Source organism: Lygodium microphyllum, chromosome 30, assembly GCF_053477565.2.
Source record: "Lygodium microphyllum isolate KBCC chromosome 30, Lygodium_microphyllum_v1.1.10, whole genome shotgun sequence".
In the NCBI taxonomy this organism is placed as follows: Eukaryota; Viridiplantae; Streptophyta; class Polypodiopsida; order Schizaeales; family Lygodiaceae; genus Lygodium; species Lygodium microphyllum.
Genome location: NC_141164.1, coordinates 59055031 through 59073067, shown reverse-complemented (window position 1 = coordinate 59073067; position 18037 = coordinate 59055031).

The following is an 18037-nucleotide window of genomic DNA, read 5'->3' as shown; positions in this document are numbered from 1 at the left end:
AAGTCCACATTGCAGTATGGACTATTTTATGAGACTGGGGTTCAAGGACAGTTGCATGGATACACTGATGCTGATTGGGCTGGTAGTATTTCTAATAGACGATCTACCAGTGGATATGTGTTCTCTTTTGGGAGTGCTGCAGTCACTTGGAGCAGCAAGAAACAGCCTACAATTGCCTTGTCGAGCACAGAGGCTGAGTACAGGGGTGCAACAATGGCTGGATGTGAGGTAGCTTGGTTGCATAAGCTACTTTATGATATGCATCAGTCTACAGATGGACCAGTTGTCATTTATTGTGACAACATGAGTAGTATACACTTGGCGAATAACCCAGTCTATCATGCTAGAACAAAGCACATTGAGGTGCATTATCACTATGTGCGAGAGAGGGTTTTACTAGGTCTTATTGATCTAGTTTATGTTAGCACAGAGGATCAGGTAGCTGACATATTCACGAAGGCATTGGGCGCAGAGAAGCTGCGCAAGTTCAGAGACCTGCTTGGTGTGCAGGAATTGGGATTGAGCTCGAGGGGGAGTATTGAGATATCGAGCTCCACTTTGATACGCCAGGGTGACCGTTGTGTATTTATGTCACCGACTTGTCAGTTGCAAACGCGGTTGGTACACCGCCCATGAATAATAGCTACATGATAGCTATCCTTATCTACTCTAGTTCGTGGCTCAGTTAGTATGCCACCTTAGTTAGTTGAGTTTGGTTTGAGACCCATATATAGGGTTCTTCTATTTCTTTGTACTTGAGTTCTTTTGGCTTACACAACTAAGAAGAGGAAAACTGTTTTCAGCCTCCACCCTTGTGTGTCTTTCCCCATTGTGCAAGCAAGAAAGCTTCAAGCGAGACTCCTTCCTTCTCTCCCACAATCTTGACATATTTTCCATCTCTTACAGTTATTCCTATCATTGTGCATCCTTTGGTCTTCCCAAAGGAGCTTCTCGAGATCGATGCCATTAGGAATAGCATCACATTGCTATACACCTCCATAGTCTATCTCCATACTTTCAACATGATAATGCTCTTTCCCTCCTTTCTCATTCCCTTGTCCCCCTAATCTAGGGGGCATTCCTCCTTGCATGCATGCAAGCAAAGTGTAGATGCCCATGTGTTAAAGGAGTGGACACTAAAGACCCATGCAAGAGGAATTAGAAATATCTTATGTTTTAAATGATCAATAATGTACTCTCTATTGCTAGATGGCACCTATGCAAAGGGATGAGCGCCTTAAATGGTTCTCCTTTGTATGTACGTTGGCAGGATGAGCGCCTTAAATGGTTCTTCGTCAATGCGGGGCACGTTCCTAAGAATTGTCTTAGGCGGAAGGTTGATGGGGACGCCTATTGTTTTCGAGCGTTGATGCAAGTGTGAACATAGGTGGTACCATTTTATCCACATGAGTATTAACATCTTCATGAATTAATTATTTATTGTATGGAATTCCAAATTAATTGATTTATGTGGCTAGTTGCAATTATTCAGTTGGTTATTATTCTAACATGATTTTTTGAATTTTTGGCAGCTGATGTGTAGAGCAAGGAGAATTGGAAAGGCGCACCACGTGCAAGCATTCTAAAGATTATTTCCTCAAGAAGTTATTTGGCAATTATTGGATTATTGTATTAGACGCACCGCTATTGGTTATAAAGCGTGTGCATAGCCTCTATGTAAATATTTATTAGCAAAATAGATTTTTAGAAGATATGTCCAATAAAATATTAATGGTTCTAGAGAGTTGTGGGATACACAACTGCTAGCATCCATTAATTCAGATTACTCTATCTCTTTTCCAGTTCACTCAAACTCTTTATGCAAAGAGTGATTGTAAAGGGCCTAAATCGTGGGCAAAGAAGATTTCATAATATTATTATAAATACGGCATGAAGGGAGGTGCCCACTTCATGTCAGGGGGAGATTGAACCCAATCTTGAGTCGCTTCATCTTACTTTACCTTCTCTTTTAGTCTATTTTTAATTTCTCATGAGTTGTATGCAATTTTATGAGTAAAAGAGAGAAAGAGGGAGCTTTTTCCATTCGCTAGGAGCAAACCACGCATCCGTTGCTCGCAACACTCTCGCTAATTATAGGTTTTACCTTATTGGTAAAAAGCTTTCAAGAGCTAAAACTTACTTTGTAAGGTTTTCTTTTGGTTGAACTAAGATATACATCCTTTTTACTTGATACACCTAGTCTTTTGTGTTTGTTAAAATGTCCTTTAGGGGTTGATACTTAGGGCTTGAAAATATAGCTAAGAAAATTTTTACGACAAATCATATTGTATAAGGGTCATCATTATGCATTCTTGAGATTAAAGGGCTTATTTTTGGTCATTTTTTCTAATACTTTCTTTTTTCTTTTTAGTAGTCTAAAGCTTTGTGCTAGAAGTATTCCATGGGGAGTCCAAACTATTAGAAGCACCTACATTTACACTTGTTGGAAATTATATTGGCATATCTTGGGGCTTTCTTCATATTGCCAATGTCTCAAAACTAAGATAATATCATCCTAGAATACATAGATCTTACAATGACTAATATTATCATTTAATGACATAATCTGAATTCATACAAAAGGAGGATCAATGTAGAGAACACACACACACACACACAAAATAAATAAATTATATATATATATATATATATATATGTCATTTACATAATTTCAAGATGGGATAAAAAGGCATGGCATAGGAGTAAGAATATACAAACATATTATTTTTATATGTATTAGAGAAAACATGGGATATTGAGGCAAAGATGGAGATAAAAAGACATGCCATATATCCTTAAGTCAATCATCTCATGTCTACAAGAAAACATATCAAGTACAATGACTAATTTTGTTGTTAAAATTTTCAAGGATGGCCATTTGATGGGTTAAACCCTCATGGGCAAAAGATGGTGATTTTCCAAATTGTATTTGTGCATTATTGGTCACTTCTTATTACTCATTAAAAAAAATCAAAACCCATATATTTTTTTAAAAATAATGCCTTGACAATAATAATCTTAGGAGCAAAAAGTATTACATAGCCTATGAAAGGTCACTTTCAAAACCCACAAGTCTTAAACCTTAGCCCAATACTTTGCAAAAAAGTCTTAAGTGCTTTATCCATTGATATAAGCCCTTAAGAGTGATCAAAACTTGCTCCTAACCTTTGGCCATCTATCCTTGGGTACTAAAGGCATTTTAACTCTACCAAACAGTCTCTCATTTCTTTGTTTCCATATCTCATGCATAGCAATAACCCATAGTACATTCCAAAGTTTTAAGGTATATGGAAACAGTTGCATATCTTTCTATGTTTGCTAGAAATATCCCAATGGTTAAACAAAAATTTGGGTCTTGTGTATGCTCAAGCCTCAAGTCCATAAATGATGCCATAATTAGCTATTTTTTGTTAATATTTTGAAATATTCAAAGAATTTAATGGCAAAATTAGCATTGACTTTTGTGGATCAATGTATTCATTCCATGAGAGAATCTGCAATAAAAAGGAAAAGGGACCAATAATCAAGCAAAGCCCAAAAATCAATAGAATCGTAATCTAAAGGCATGATGGCACAAAAATTTTGGTAGTCTCTTTGTTTAAATAAAACCAAAGCTTTCTAGTAATAATTTACATGCTTTTGTGATATATGTAACAAATTATCAAAAAGTCCTAATCATTAAGCAAATAATCAAAATCTTAAGAAAAATAAGTCAAGGTCAATTATAATGTTTATCAAGAATTTTGTGGCACATTGTGATTTTTAATAAGAGTATTCTAAATGATCGTTTATGAGAGAGAATTTGAATTTAAAAAAATAAGAACATAACATCCAAAATAAGATAAAAGTAAGGAATAAAAAGGCACAACTAGCCTACAATTTCCTACTCCAAGAAATAACAAGTTATTTTTGTTTGATAGGGTCACATGTCATTCATTCTTATTCTAAGTAGTAAACTATTGTACATTTGAAAAATTTTCACATAGTTTCACTAAAATCCAATGCCACAATTACCAAGAAATACTCATTACATTCAAGTTCTTATTCTGAAGAGTATACAAATTTGACTTTGGAATTCGTTATCACAAGTTTTCATTAAAGTACAATGGCACAACTATCAAGAGATAATATACACTTATATACTAAAAGATGCCTCTTGAATTATTGTCAATTGTTGGGGTCAACCATAAGGATTTGGGCTTTCCTTCTTATAGTCCTTGAAAAAAATTTGAAACAAAACCTATATTATAACTCTAGTCACTCACAACATTTCACATATGTGAAAAGTTTAACAAGTCACATCATGTATTCCTCTTGCTAACATTAATTCTTGCTAGTTGAATAATTTATTGATATTTCCTTGACAAGTTAATTATACACTTCTATGTACACCAACCCTTTTGTTATCTCTTACTTATATGTACTCATGTTTTCCCTAAGTAGAATAATCTAATTGATAAGATTCCTACATAGTTTTAAATGTGGCAAAAATGATTATTTATGGATAATGTAAGTCTCTTCTTTCATATGATAGTTTAGTGCTTCAAAATATTGGACAACCCTCTTTGTACAAGGTTTCATAAGTAGACACCATCACAAGATAAATGCAAAAAACTATTTATTCTTAAAATTATTTAAAAAATTATCAATGTCAAAAATTCTAACTCAATTTTTTGTATTAAAGAACTTGTCAAAAATCCTAACTCAATTTGTTGTATTGAAGAACTTGACATCTTGATGATGTTGACCAACATATGACCTTGTTTTTATCCAAAAGATGATTGAGAAGTTTACCCTTTGCCATATAACCAAATCTTTCTCAAAATAATTACTACATCAAGGTGTGCTTTTTTAGCAAGCTTTTAAGCCATGAAAAAAAAAAGGTGAGCTTTTGTTTTCACTCTGTGATTTGTGGATAAGTGGTGCCATGGTCTAGGGGAGTCTCTTTATTAGTTTCCATCACCTTGAGAGAAAAAGGATTAAAAATATGAAGGAAACTAGAAATGAAAATTAGAGATGAGGCAAAAGCACACCATACCCAACGCATTTATTGTTAATGCAAGGATAGGCAACTTCCTTTAGAAGACTAGGCTAAATTTTCAGGGGTATACTTTGTATTCTCATAGTCCATTTGATGGATGGAATTGCCATATTTGATTGTGTATAGTAAAGCGTATGATATACTAAAGAAGAATAGAGAATGAAATTTACTAACACACATTTATTAATGCATAATATCTATATGGTGGCATGAGTGATTCACAATCACGACAAGGAGAGGAACACCCGAGATTGTGGATTCATGGTTAACTTTTAGAGAGTTGATGGAAAGGGTAAAGAAACATTGATGATTGGTGTTGCATAGTCAACTAGGTATGTTATCTCTAAGGAAATCAATCCCACCTTATCTTTATTATAATGCTTCCATACAAAATATATTATTTTTTAAATATATCTAGTGATGAAAGAAACAATGATAGAAACGGGTCCATCACATTGTATAATATAAAGATAAAATCAATTGCATACGAGGGCAACAAGTCATGTTTAACACCTGTCATGAATAGAGTTCACAAAACTACATAGCTCTAAATATCCTACAAAGCATGGAAAACAAGATGCTCATCATTCTTTATACCCAAGTAAGGCCAAGGTCCGTGCATTGTCAACCAAGCTCCCCACATCCAACAAATATATCAACTATTGTGTCTCTCTCCTTGGTAAAAGTAGATAATAGCCACCTACGCAAACTATCCCATTACTTGCCATAAAACATCACTCATAATCATTGGATATATTGATTATTTACATATTTGAATATAAGCATCACCTATAAAAGTGTGATGAGACCACTCCAACCCTTATTGCAGATATTCATTGCTTGCTTTGGTGTGCTCATATAGCAAGCTCTTGCTTTGCTCCCCTAACATGTTCTGATTCTCATTGAAGAGGGCTCATGAAACTTCCTCACCTCTATTCCACCTTATAAAGGGTTGGGGATGTCCTTTCTTTGAGAAAATTATGACCATGAGAGTCCTCACCTTAACAATAAAAAATGGTTTTAATTCCTATGGGTACATCACTCAATACAGGACATGTGAAACTCAATATAGGACATGATAAAAACCTATTCCTCATTCTCATGTATAAATCCATGCTTGACTGACAAGGTAAAGGTTCTATAATGTATAAGCCATGCCTTCTTTGCTACTTGGCAATAATGGAAAAATGGTATGCAATACTACATATCACAAATCATCCCTAATCTGCAACATATCTGATATCAATCAAGACAGAAATAAAAAAATGATTCCATGGTAGACAATATGCAAACTCCATCATTTCCATAGCAAGACCAATGGGAAAGTCAGCCCACACCAGCTTGGGCACAATCATACATGGCTCCCCCCTAGTGGCACAATGCACTATCAATATTCTTAAAAAATTCATCCACTCTACACAATATAATCCACATGAAGAAGCCAATCATAGATATAGGAAAATTTATGAAGGTATCAAATTAATTTAAAAATACTCACATGATAGGCCACTTCATAATGGTTACCATATCCTCTACAAGAACCTTTACCATAGTATCAAGCACTTATCTCCTTTTTCCTTGATTATCTACTCTCTTTTCTAAGCACCTCTTTGTGTGAAACTCTCACCCTGAGAGGCATACAAGCTAGATCCCATCCTCTTGCTACTAGTGGAACCTAACTCAATCTCCATATCTATGATCCTATCTAATGTGCTTATGTCTTCACCCTTTTTCTCTTCTTCATTTTCTTCATTATCCTCATTCCCCTCCCCTCCTCTCTAACTAAATTGCTTGAAAATCTACTCCATGCATTACCATGTCATGTTATCTATTGAGAAAAAATGATGCACTAGCTTACAATCAAATAGCTATTTTCATTGTTTACCTTCCCAAAGGGCTTGCTTTGAGGGATGGCTACATCCGTGCGGATAGTCCAGCCACCACAAACACTCCTATACTCCCAAGCATTGATTTCTTATTCCTTCCACAAGTCTGGATACATGCCTCTTGGCAGCTCTATATTTTCCCAAACCAACATGGGCTCTAGCATATCTAAACTTCCCTCCTTCTCTAAGGTCCTCGCCCACTTGCACCATGTAGGTAATTGTATTATCTTTTGTGTATATGCTACAAGGACAAACAATACATTATTCAAACAAAGCACCTACCTATACACCACTCTTTCTTGAGGATTCTTCTAGCTATGGTTGTTTCTCTACTTTCTTACTTATGCTCACATCTTTCCATAGACTGTGGAATGCTTCATCTACATGTTTACTTTGAGAATCCTTCTAGTACTTGCAAAAGTCTAAAGGTAGCTTGGTAGTAGCCACCTACAAATCCTCAATAAAACTCCCACATGTCTGCAATATATACTCCCAAACAATTCCTTATGAACATAAGCATCCTCTTGTTATCACAAGCTATGGTATCTTGAGTTTTGCTACTAATTTGCATGTGAAATATCTCCTTTTTCATTAAACCATTAGAGAGTTAGATGCAATTCCCAAGCACATTGCCATGCAAATATTAATCATGTGCAACCAAACAACATATCTTATAGGATTGAGTTTGGACATTGCAATTATAAATTTTTTCCTTTGTTATTAGCACCACACCTTTCTTTGTCCAATCGTATGAGAAGAGCAATTGGAATAACCCTCTCCATTTTCTAGATTTGCAATAATAAGAATATTGTATGCTTTGTCTTTGAATTGTGACTCCATGTTTTTAATGATCTTGTTATGCTTGGTGAGATACTTTGCATCATTGAACTATGTCCTATCAACATCTACAATTGTTGTCTGCACAACATGTGCAAACTAACCCTATAGTTTGAAGTCATGTTCATATAGTAAACACAAGTATTCCAAGTTCTTTAGAGTTACTTAAAAATAGTGTTGATCAAAAAAATATTAGTAAGACACAACAAGATACCATCCATAGAAGCTATTCTAGTAGCATGACTAGAGCATTGTACCATGGAGTACCTCTTCACCTTTCTATGGCCATGTCATATTCCACCCATCTAACACATCATTGCTAAATTTTCTCATCATAGAATGATTGTTAACTAGCCCAAACTTTTGAAAATAGAATATCTCCTATGAGAATGTCAGGGTAACATTGGTTCGTGCTATCTTGCAACAATTGAGTAAATTGTGAACACTTGACTATACAAGAGGAAAATGAGAAAAATGTAAAACCATGAGGAGAGTACTCTAAACGGGTGCTATCAGACTTACTCATTTTGGGCCTATAGTGCCATTAATAGCTCATCCTCTCTCTCCTTTCAAACCTCCAAAAATTGACATTGCACTCTCACATGATGGTTGCCATATGGGACCATGCTATAAGCAAAGCAAGACAATACTGATCCACATTATGTGACTAGAAATGATAGAAAATCCTAGTATAAGAAACATACCTTCATGAATGCAATTGTACCATGCCTTGAATCGATGGTTTCCATCCCAAATAATGAATTTCCTGTTTATGAGATCCTCTCAACCAATGCCATGAAGATCATTTTCAAACTCATCCTTCTTAGTTGCCCAAACTGGTCCCCACTCATGTAAGTCAAGATCCGTCACCTTCATGACAATGTCAAAACACGGCCACATGACAAACATGAGAAAATGAGTACTAGTAGTCCTATAGATATATCTATCAAAGAAATCTTTGAGCTTCTCAACCTGTACACCCATGATCCTTATCACCTTATTGGGGACCAATCTGCATAAAGGCACAAGTGATGAAGGCTCTAATCACCTCTTGATAAAATGAAGGTGTCAACTATATTTTGCAAAATATCAATCTCCAATTCCTTGTAATGACATTGCCATGCCAACATCACAATCATCTTCCTAGGTTACAACCTTTGTATTAGCAATGTGGAATCGACTTGCACCCTATTAGTGAGCATTGGTACTAACACGGCTCGCTAGTGCCGAGCATGCTAATTGTTGGTGTGCAATGGGCTCTGCATGCATAATAGGATTCTCTGATACCAAGCAAGACTCAAGTGGATTTTGATCCTCTAGTGTTCTTGAAGTAGCCTCCTCACTCATTGTGCTTCAAACAATCTTGGACCACAAGCCATGATCTCATGGAGGAGGTGTAGACTTCTTTGGTAGACATTTATGGGGACCCATAGCAATCCTAAAATTTGCATGCATTTGAATATAATCATGAGAATGAAATACTAGTACTCTATACAAAAATCACCATATAATACTTTCTCTTTTCATGAGCACAAAACTAACATGATACATTGCTAGACCACAAAGTTATGCGCATCACAAAGCTAGACTACAAGAAGACACAACTAAGGCTTAAAAATTACAACCCTTTGAAGCTTAGCCCAAGTCACCTTCAAATTTGGCATAGCAACTTGATTTTGGGGCCTTTCTTGGCCTCCTTAGCTATCCTCTCTGCATTCCCACATAAATTAAGGCCTTGAAGCATGAAATTTTGTCTCAAATGTGTGGAAATGATGAGAAACTCACAGTTGGACTCTTCTTTGCTCTTTTTAGACTCAACTTAGCACTCCTCTTCACCTTTGGCTTTAAAATGCTCATTACCTCGCACATTGAACACTTTGCACAAACAGCCACTTTGAGGCCTAAAGTCTTTATTTAACACCAAAAATGCATTGTGGATCCGACTAAAAAGCTGTAAAATCTTCTAAAGTGTGCCTTTAAATTCACCTCTCAGAAGACCAATAATCTACTCAAGGCAAAGATACATGCAATGAAGGATAGGATCACAATGATAGAGATTCCTAGAATATATGATGGCAACAAAATATTTGAGCTTCCGCCCATATATAGAAAGGTCTTATGGATGCAGAAGTATGATGGCCCCCATTGGACCAAACCTATATCTAACATGGAAATCCCATGTATTGTGCAATTTAGCTCCTATGTGGGCATGCTAGAGTACCACATGATAAATTTCCCCTACTATACCACTAATAAAAAATTTAATAATCTCTTCTTCAAGTGTTTATTGATAGGGAAGGTGGAACTTAGAGATGAAAACATCATGGCAAGACTAATGGTTCATACCAATCAACACTCTCATTTAATATAGTATTGTACATCCAAGTCAATGGTCACAAAAACAAAGAAGATGATGTTAGAGGTTTTAAGAATGGATAGGAGTGCAGAGCCACAAAAGGTACAAATGATAAAATAGCAAGAGACCTTCTCATGAAGTCAGTGATGGGACATGGCCAAGATTTAAGCAGCGATGCTATGGGGGATTTTGAGTTTGTAATTTTCTTGGATGAGTTGAATCACATGTATACAACCTATTGTTTTCGTTACCCACATTGATTACTTGTTACTAATATTTTGAGTGCTCTATAAATTTTGACGTTTTGTGCAACAAGAGAAAAAAAATACAATGCCAGCAAGGGAGTGTTATGATGCACTATTACTTTTGAAGAAAAGATCAACGTATACTTTTTTCCATGGAAGTTGCTTCCCTAGCCAAGGTCTATGTGGAGAGAAATGTTTTGTTTTCAAGATGTCTACAAAATGCCCTACCTCAAGTATAGACTTGGTGAATCAAACAACAAAGTCATGAAATGGAGACATTTGCAATGCATGGGTACAATTTGATCATACTCACAATGTAAGTGGCTAGGTTACGATGGCTTGCCATGTACATGCCAAGGTAAGAGGACTTATTACACAATGCCATATGGCCTAAGGTACTAAGACTCATTTTTAATTGAAATCTACTACAATGTGCAAGAAGTAATGACAATAGCCACATGTGAAATAAAAGAGGAGGACAATGCCATCTAGGTCTTTTTTTGGGAGTGGTTGAACTCTGTGTTATAACAATGTGGATATCATCATGCCCATTTGTAGGGATTCATGGTAGACAAGGTAGGAGCTAATTGGCTAGCCATCAAAAATGTCTTCAACGGCGGCCCAAAAAATGTGATGGATGTGAGAGATAGGTCATGCTAGTTTCATTAGAAGCAAAGCTTATAGTGACATACTAGAAAGCTTGTGAGGAAAGAGAAGAAACAAGAGCACCTCTCCCTATGTGAGCAATGGAGGTTGTTGCAAACAAAAGTTGATGCAATGACACAAGCTACATTGATAAGAAAGTGGTGGAGAAAAGGCTATATGCAAAAATTCACATTTTGTCCATGGATATTTGGCTTAGTTGGTGGGGTAACCAAATTGGACATTGGGGAAACAACATGTGTGCTATAAGCACTTTTAATACATTTGATTTCATTTTTTGTAATTTACAAGTTCCACAATTCTTCATTCACTACAATACTCGGCAACTGTAGGTTTAAGGAGTGATGTGGAGATTGCCCAAACATAGACTACAAACCTCTTTGAGAGCATGCATGGTTCATGGATTGCTAGGGAAGAATTGAAGGAGAGGATCTCACCATACAATGCATGTTTGTCACACATGGCTAATGTCATGCTTTAGAGTGCAAAACAACATGCCTATACCCTCGGTGGTAAGCTTCTTAGTATGGCTTGAGAATAAAAGCACTTTTGCAACGAATTGTAGCTAAGAATATCCCAAACCCACCACAAGTTGCATGTATGATATATGAAGAGGTGGTAGGGACTCCAATGGTTCAAGAGCCAATAAAGTTGGAAGGGAATAAGGAAACTGTGTAGAGAAAGAGGAGAAAATCAACAAAAATAGTAGGAACTTGTTCTCACAAGCTTGGGTTTGTAATGGAAACTAGGGAGTGATGAGACAAAAAGACCACCCTCTAAAAATTTCACTTCATGGGCTGAAAGGAGATAAGACTTGTCGAATGGGTCACACTACATGCAGTAGCTCCAAGGATGGAGGAACTCTACATCATGCAACAATACCAAAATAAGTCATGTCTACTCCAATGAGAGTGCAATTCACAATTGTGGAGCATAGCATCAATCCAACCTTATAGGCAATACACAAGACTTCGCTAGGTTGTAGAATAATGTGTAGGGGACTAATCAGAGGAAAGACTAAACACAATGAGATACTACAAATTTTTTCGCAAGGTAGTGTGGCTCCATGGTTCTTTTTCAAAAGACAACATCTAGGGTAAGGGTGGACCAAAAACTCAGATGATGTGGGTTTTCCCTAACAATGTTAGACATACTCAATATGTCAATAAAAATATATTGTCCACCCCAAGTATTCCTCTTTTCTAGAAGGTGGATATAGGTACAAATATCACATATGAAAGGATATGCAACTTGATGAATGCACAGTTTAGGCTAGAAATAATCATAAGGAGAGCAAGGCATGTGAAAAGTGAAGTAGGTGCGGCCATGCCTACAATACCAACAAGCCCATCATTTCCTCAAACCCTAGTGTCAACAAGGTCTACAAAGTGGAGGCATGGGTTTTAACAAGAGGCAACCAAAAGAGTTGCAAACACAAAGTATGGCGGCAAGCCTTATGAATGAAGTCACCATTGAGAATCTCAAACATGTTGCTTTTTATGTAGCCATAGATAGCAGTCGACTATATGAAGTCCACATAAAATGTGTTCCCTTGTATACATGTCCTAATTTTTAGAAGAGAGAGAGTGTTACCAAGCCTTATCTAGCCTACAAACATATATACTTTGTATACATCAGGGTTTTGGGTTTGCATGAAAAGGAAGATGTTCTTATGTATCAACCTAGGCTTTCTAGTAAGGACGTGTCAATAATTCTCTATCGACCCAGACTGTGCACACCTTAGAGTAACATTCTTAAATCCACCTTCTGTGTGGTTCTAGCCGTAGCTCGCAACATAGTTGGGCTTCTGTGTTGGAACTTTTGTGATCCCCCACCCCACTTTGTGTATCCCGAATATAAGATTATGAAATAATAACTTAAATTATTTTTTAAACGAAGTAGTAAAAGTATGTCAGGACCTAAAACCCTAGCTCCAGAGCCTCTCTATATTCAAAGAACACACCCCCTTGGCCCCACGGCCAGGAGCGTCTAAGGGACATACTGGCCTAACTGCTATTGTGAATCTCGTGTTTGTTTTGAATTGTAGTCCAATGACTAAGCCTTCCCCACACTCCTCAGAGGGAGTCCCTACACATAGATTGATGTAAAACACCTTGTAACATAGACAAAAGGAGGCACCCCTCGTCTGAATGCCATGGCCGCACTGCAGCTCTTCTACACCTCGAGGATTGGCCCCTCGATGCACCACTAACACAAATAACACAAGCGTCACAAACACACTCTTATTTAAAACGCTCTAGGGGATAAGCTATTTCCTCACTTAACAATTTCCCAAGGAATCCAAACGCCTAAACCTATAGCTTAGGTGTCTCGCAACTCAACGTGGGTAAAATGTATAAGAAACCAATTGCAATGCATCCAGAAATTACACCATGTGATGTGCACAATGCAACTATGAATGCCATAGTGCTCAAACATTTTATGATTCATAAATCATCATTGTGAAGTGCAACAAACATTTCTTTCAATGATTTCAACCTATACGTTGTGCAGCGTTGCTAAGGGTCAGCACAGAGCATCCTCGTGCTACTTGACCCCTTTACACTTAATTTATAAATGTCCTATATGGTATACACAAACAAATATATTATAATTTCAAACGTTATTAGCAACTAATCAGCATCAAAACCCCTCTTCTCCCTATTGTTTAGGTTATGCATCGTTGATAGGTGTAATGAGCAGTTTTTTCATGTGTTTTTCTTGTAAAAAGCAGTAAAAACGGACTTTAACATTAAAAAAAGACTAAACTAAGGCTTATCCCTCATGCTTCAGCCATGCTATACATTCATGAACATAAATCATATTTTTTCTTAATTTTCTAGCGCAAAAAATATTTTTTCCATTTTCACTATTTTTATTCCTTTATTTAGATAAAAATTTTGATATTTCTAATTTATGGGTTGGGACTGATCACAATCACTGAACATTGATGTTACATTCATTTCCACTCCATATGAACCCCAAAATCACAACAAAACCTCCCAAAATTTATCATTTCCATGAAAATCGCATAATTATGGGTTTTGCGTGTTTTGATATAAATTGTTAAGTGACTAAATTTTTTGGTTTTCTTCAAGATTTTTGATAAATTTCAGCATTATCAATCAAAGCATCCATTTACAAATAATTTAATCAAACATCTTTCATAAAATGAATGAAATGATTGCTTACGCATAGAAACCCGATTTTGGAGGCATGTATGTAATGGTTGGGAGGCCGTTGGTGCTCTCTTCAACTCTATTCTATGATTTCCTTCGCTTCGATTCCATTATTCCATCAGCATCTCGCATCCAACTCCTTCCCCTTCTTCCATAAAATCATGCACGTGAACAGCATCAAGAGGAGAGAGGAGAAAGAAAGACCAGTTTTCCAACTTCTTCACCGGATAGCCATTTCTTGATTTGAGGCAAGCGATGAGGAGCAAGAAATTGGAGAAGAAGATTTCCATGCTTTGTTTTATGCATTTTTCTCATGCTTCAGACCCCCCTCACTCACGAAAAATTTTGGACCATGAGTCCCCTAAAGGCCCATGCCCATTTAATTGACCACTCTTTTGTTGGTCCATTTCAAAATTTAAATTGCCCGGCTTCTCTTATCTCATCCGCTCGGTGTCCGAATCCAAATTTGAAAAATCCTACATGTTCAATTTGACTTCCTAAATGGTTGGGAAGCCATTTGCCTTCAATCCGATCGTCGAAAAATTTACTAAAAATCCGCAACCACCGCAATGGCCGAAGTTTTGCATTTTCGTCTTCCTCGGTCTCTAAAAATTGACGGGTCTTCATGTTTCGCTTCTATCAATTTTAAATTCCCGCATAAAATTTACATTAATCCGCTCCATTTCAGCACTTCACGGGTCTTTAAATGCTGCTCTCATCGGCGAATCCCATGAACCAATCTGCACAAACAACAACTAAAGAAAGTATCAAGCTACTACAAGATATATACTCAACAAAGCACAAGAACAGCTCTCATCCTACCCCCTGACAGAATCAAAGCATGAGAATCCACAAGGGATAGGCCCAAAATAATCTGATAGAAATCTAGAGCGAGTCGCTAACCAACTGCTCAAACAAGGACTGGCTAAAAAAAACTTATCAAAGAGGTCATCCTAGTGGTGGTTTGAACTACCTACAAAACTTAGGATAATTGGACCAAGACCTCCTATTAGGTGAAGACTCCTATAGCCTAGTCATCATAGTTTTCTTAACCCATTTTCCTTCTAAGTTTCCCATACTCGGGCATGTAAAAAGGAGGGAGCTGAGTGTAGAGTGACCCAAGGAGAACAAAGCATTGGCCTCAGGTCTTGATTCGATACGCAAGAACCTACCAAGCTCTTGTGAGGTGACACTTAATCCTTTTTTAATGCTCACTTTTATTTTCTCTCCAACTTTTCTTATTATTATTAGTTTTTCTTTTGGCTCGTTGCTACCCCTAGGAAGACAAGGCATCGACCTTGGGGCTAACTCATCCCTAGGAACCTACTAGGCCTCCGCAAGGCAATAATCAACTGCTTGTAGGAGTTTTCTTCATTTTTCTTTTCCAATTGAGGGGTTAGAATCATTTTTTACACACCACTATAAATTTTATATTTAGATATATTGAGAACCTTCTCTCCTTTGCTATTTTGGCAAGCTTCTCTAACTGCCTCACACTAGTAGCAGGGACTCCTAGGACAGCTGCCTAGCAAGCAAGAAGGACAAGGTCATAAGGACTACCCTCTATCACATGTCTTTAATGCTTGACAATGTCCTAACAAGTGGTAGGCGACGACTCAAATCTCCCCCAGATATACCTAACCAAACCCTAAGACTTCATGCCTTGATTGCCATTCCTCACAAACAAAAAAATAACCCTCACATACACATATACCACTATCAGCTTAAGGGAAAAACTCGGAAAGGCAACGTCACCACTTGCAATGGCCACAAGAAGCTCCTGTATAGCAAAGGCTCCCTCCAAGCACTTTGTCCAACCTGTGTGATGCAATCACTAAAATAAAGAACCATTAAATGTACTTGCACCAAATAAATGTATGGCCCTCTTGGCCTAAAGAGATATAACATTTCACAACCAATAGAACCAGCCCTCTTGGCCTTATGAAGTAAAAATTTTTACTACCATTCAGCATAGTGTATTGTTGAAACAATCCCTTGGTCCTAACATTACTCTACTAAAAAGCACAAAACCGATTAAGAATAAGGCCTATTAGGCCCTACACTAAGTGCATTAGGTTATTAGCTAACCCCTTGCATAAATAACAATGGGTGTCTGACGAATATGACGATACACAATCATATGTGTCCATGACAAAGTAGGAAGATGCTCAATTGCTACCTAACTCATAACCCAAACTAACCATTGGCGGTCGAAATATGACGTGTCAACAAGGAGACCCCAAAGTAGTCCAGGGCTAATGTTAGGAGGTAATTGTAAGAGCTCCCTTGGACCACAATTGAAAAAGACATCTTCCACAAAAGCATAGTTGGCTAGAGAATCCGCAAAGCGATTCCATTGTCAAGGAACTAACTAACAAGTCATAGTCTCAAAGATATGTGACATATCCAAGGTTGCAGGATGGTACATCCGTAAGATGGGATCTCGCACACTATAGGTCCCATTTAGCTAATTGATTACTAACTGCGAGTCACCTTTAACCAATAATCGGTAGATACCACCACATCGGGCTGCATTCAGCCCCATGATCAAGGCCTTGCATTTTTCCATATTAGTAGGAAAAGAGGGTCCTAAATAGACTCCCATGTTCATGACAACCCTACTTTGGGGATCTTTAATGACCACACCAATGCTCACCTGTTTAGTGGGCCCTCTAGAAGCTCTGTCAAAATATAGAGTATGAACCTAGGCTTCATTGATAGGCCACGCCATACTAATCAGCTCACTTATACTTATGATAATCAAAATCAATCCGAGAGAGAGGATGTATAATAGGCACAATTCCTCCTTCCTTGCCGAACTCGATAGGAATGCTAGTCAAAAGTCATTGACAATGGTTGAAGTAGACCTTAATTTCCCACATATAGGATCCGTCTTGCCACTGAGTAACCTAATACCCTTTGCTCCACTAGATCACTCGACCTTGATGGTAACATTACTCAAGGTACACATGCTCCAGATAGGAAAATGATGCGTCCCATCTGCTCATCTTGGTACCTACTGCACGTTAAAGCTAAATCGTGAAGGACCTACATAGGCACCAAGCCCAATGTCAGCCCTTACACATAGTAAGTCTTCAGCTTATTAAAGTTAATTTTAGTCTTAATCTCTACCCCCTGCAAATCTGCTAGAAGGGCCGTAGAGCTATTCTTTCCTAAATGTACAATCTTGTATGGTCCATCCCATTTGGGTTCTAATTTCCTTGGAAAGAGCTACCGACAAGCATGATAATACATCACTAAACTGACCTTTCTTAAATTTATACTTCTTAGCCCAAAGATCACGAAGGGCTTTCATTCTCCTCTTCACTACTTCTTGATGTAGTAAGGCCTGCAACCGAACCTCATCAAGATGTGCCAAAGAAGTATACCATTCATGTAACACTTCTTCCTCTCCTAATGAATGATTGAGGGTAAAACACACAATGGGGAGCTCTATTTCTAATGAAAAAACACACTCCTCCCCATACACTAGCTTGAACAGGGTGTGGCATGTGGCTCTCTTGAATGTCGTGTTGTAAGCCCACACTACCACATATAATTTCTTATCCCAATCACACTGGCTTTCCGATACTATCTTGGATAAGATTCCTACTAGGTGTTTATTTGTACTCTCAACCTGATCGTTTTCTTGAGGATTATACAGGGTAGTCTTGTTGTGCTTAATCTTCAAAGCTTCAATCACACAGGAAGACTATAACCTTGTTCAATAAGTGTGTCCCTCGATCAACCTTCGATGGACCGAAACGGCAAACAATTTGCTCCATAATGAAACTGGCCATCTTCTTAGCATTGTCCTTCACCAACCTTTG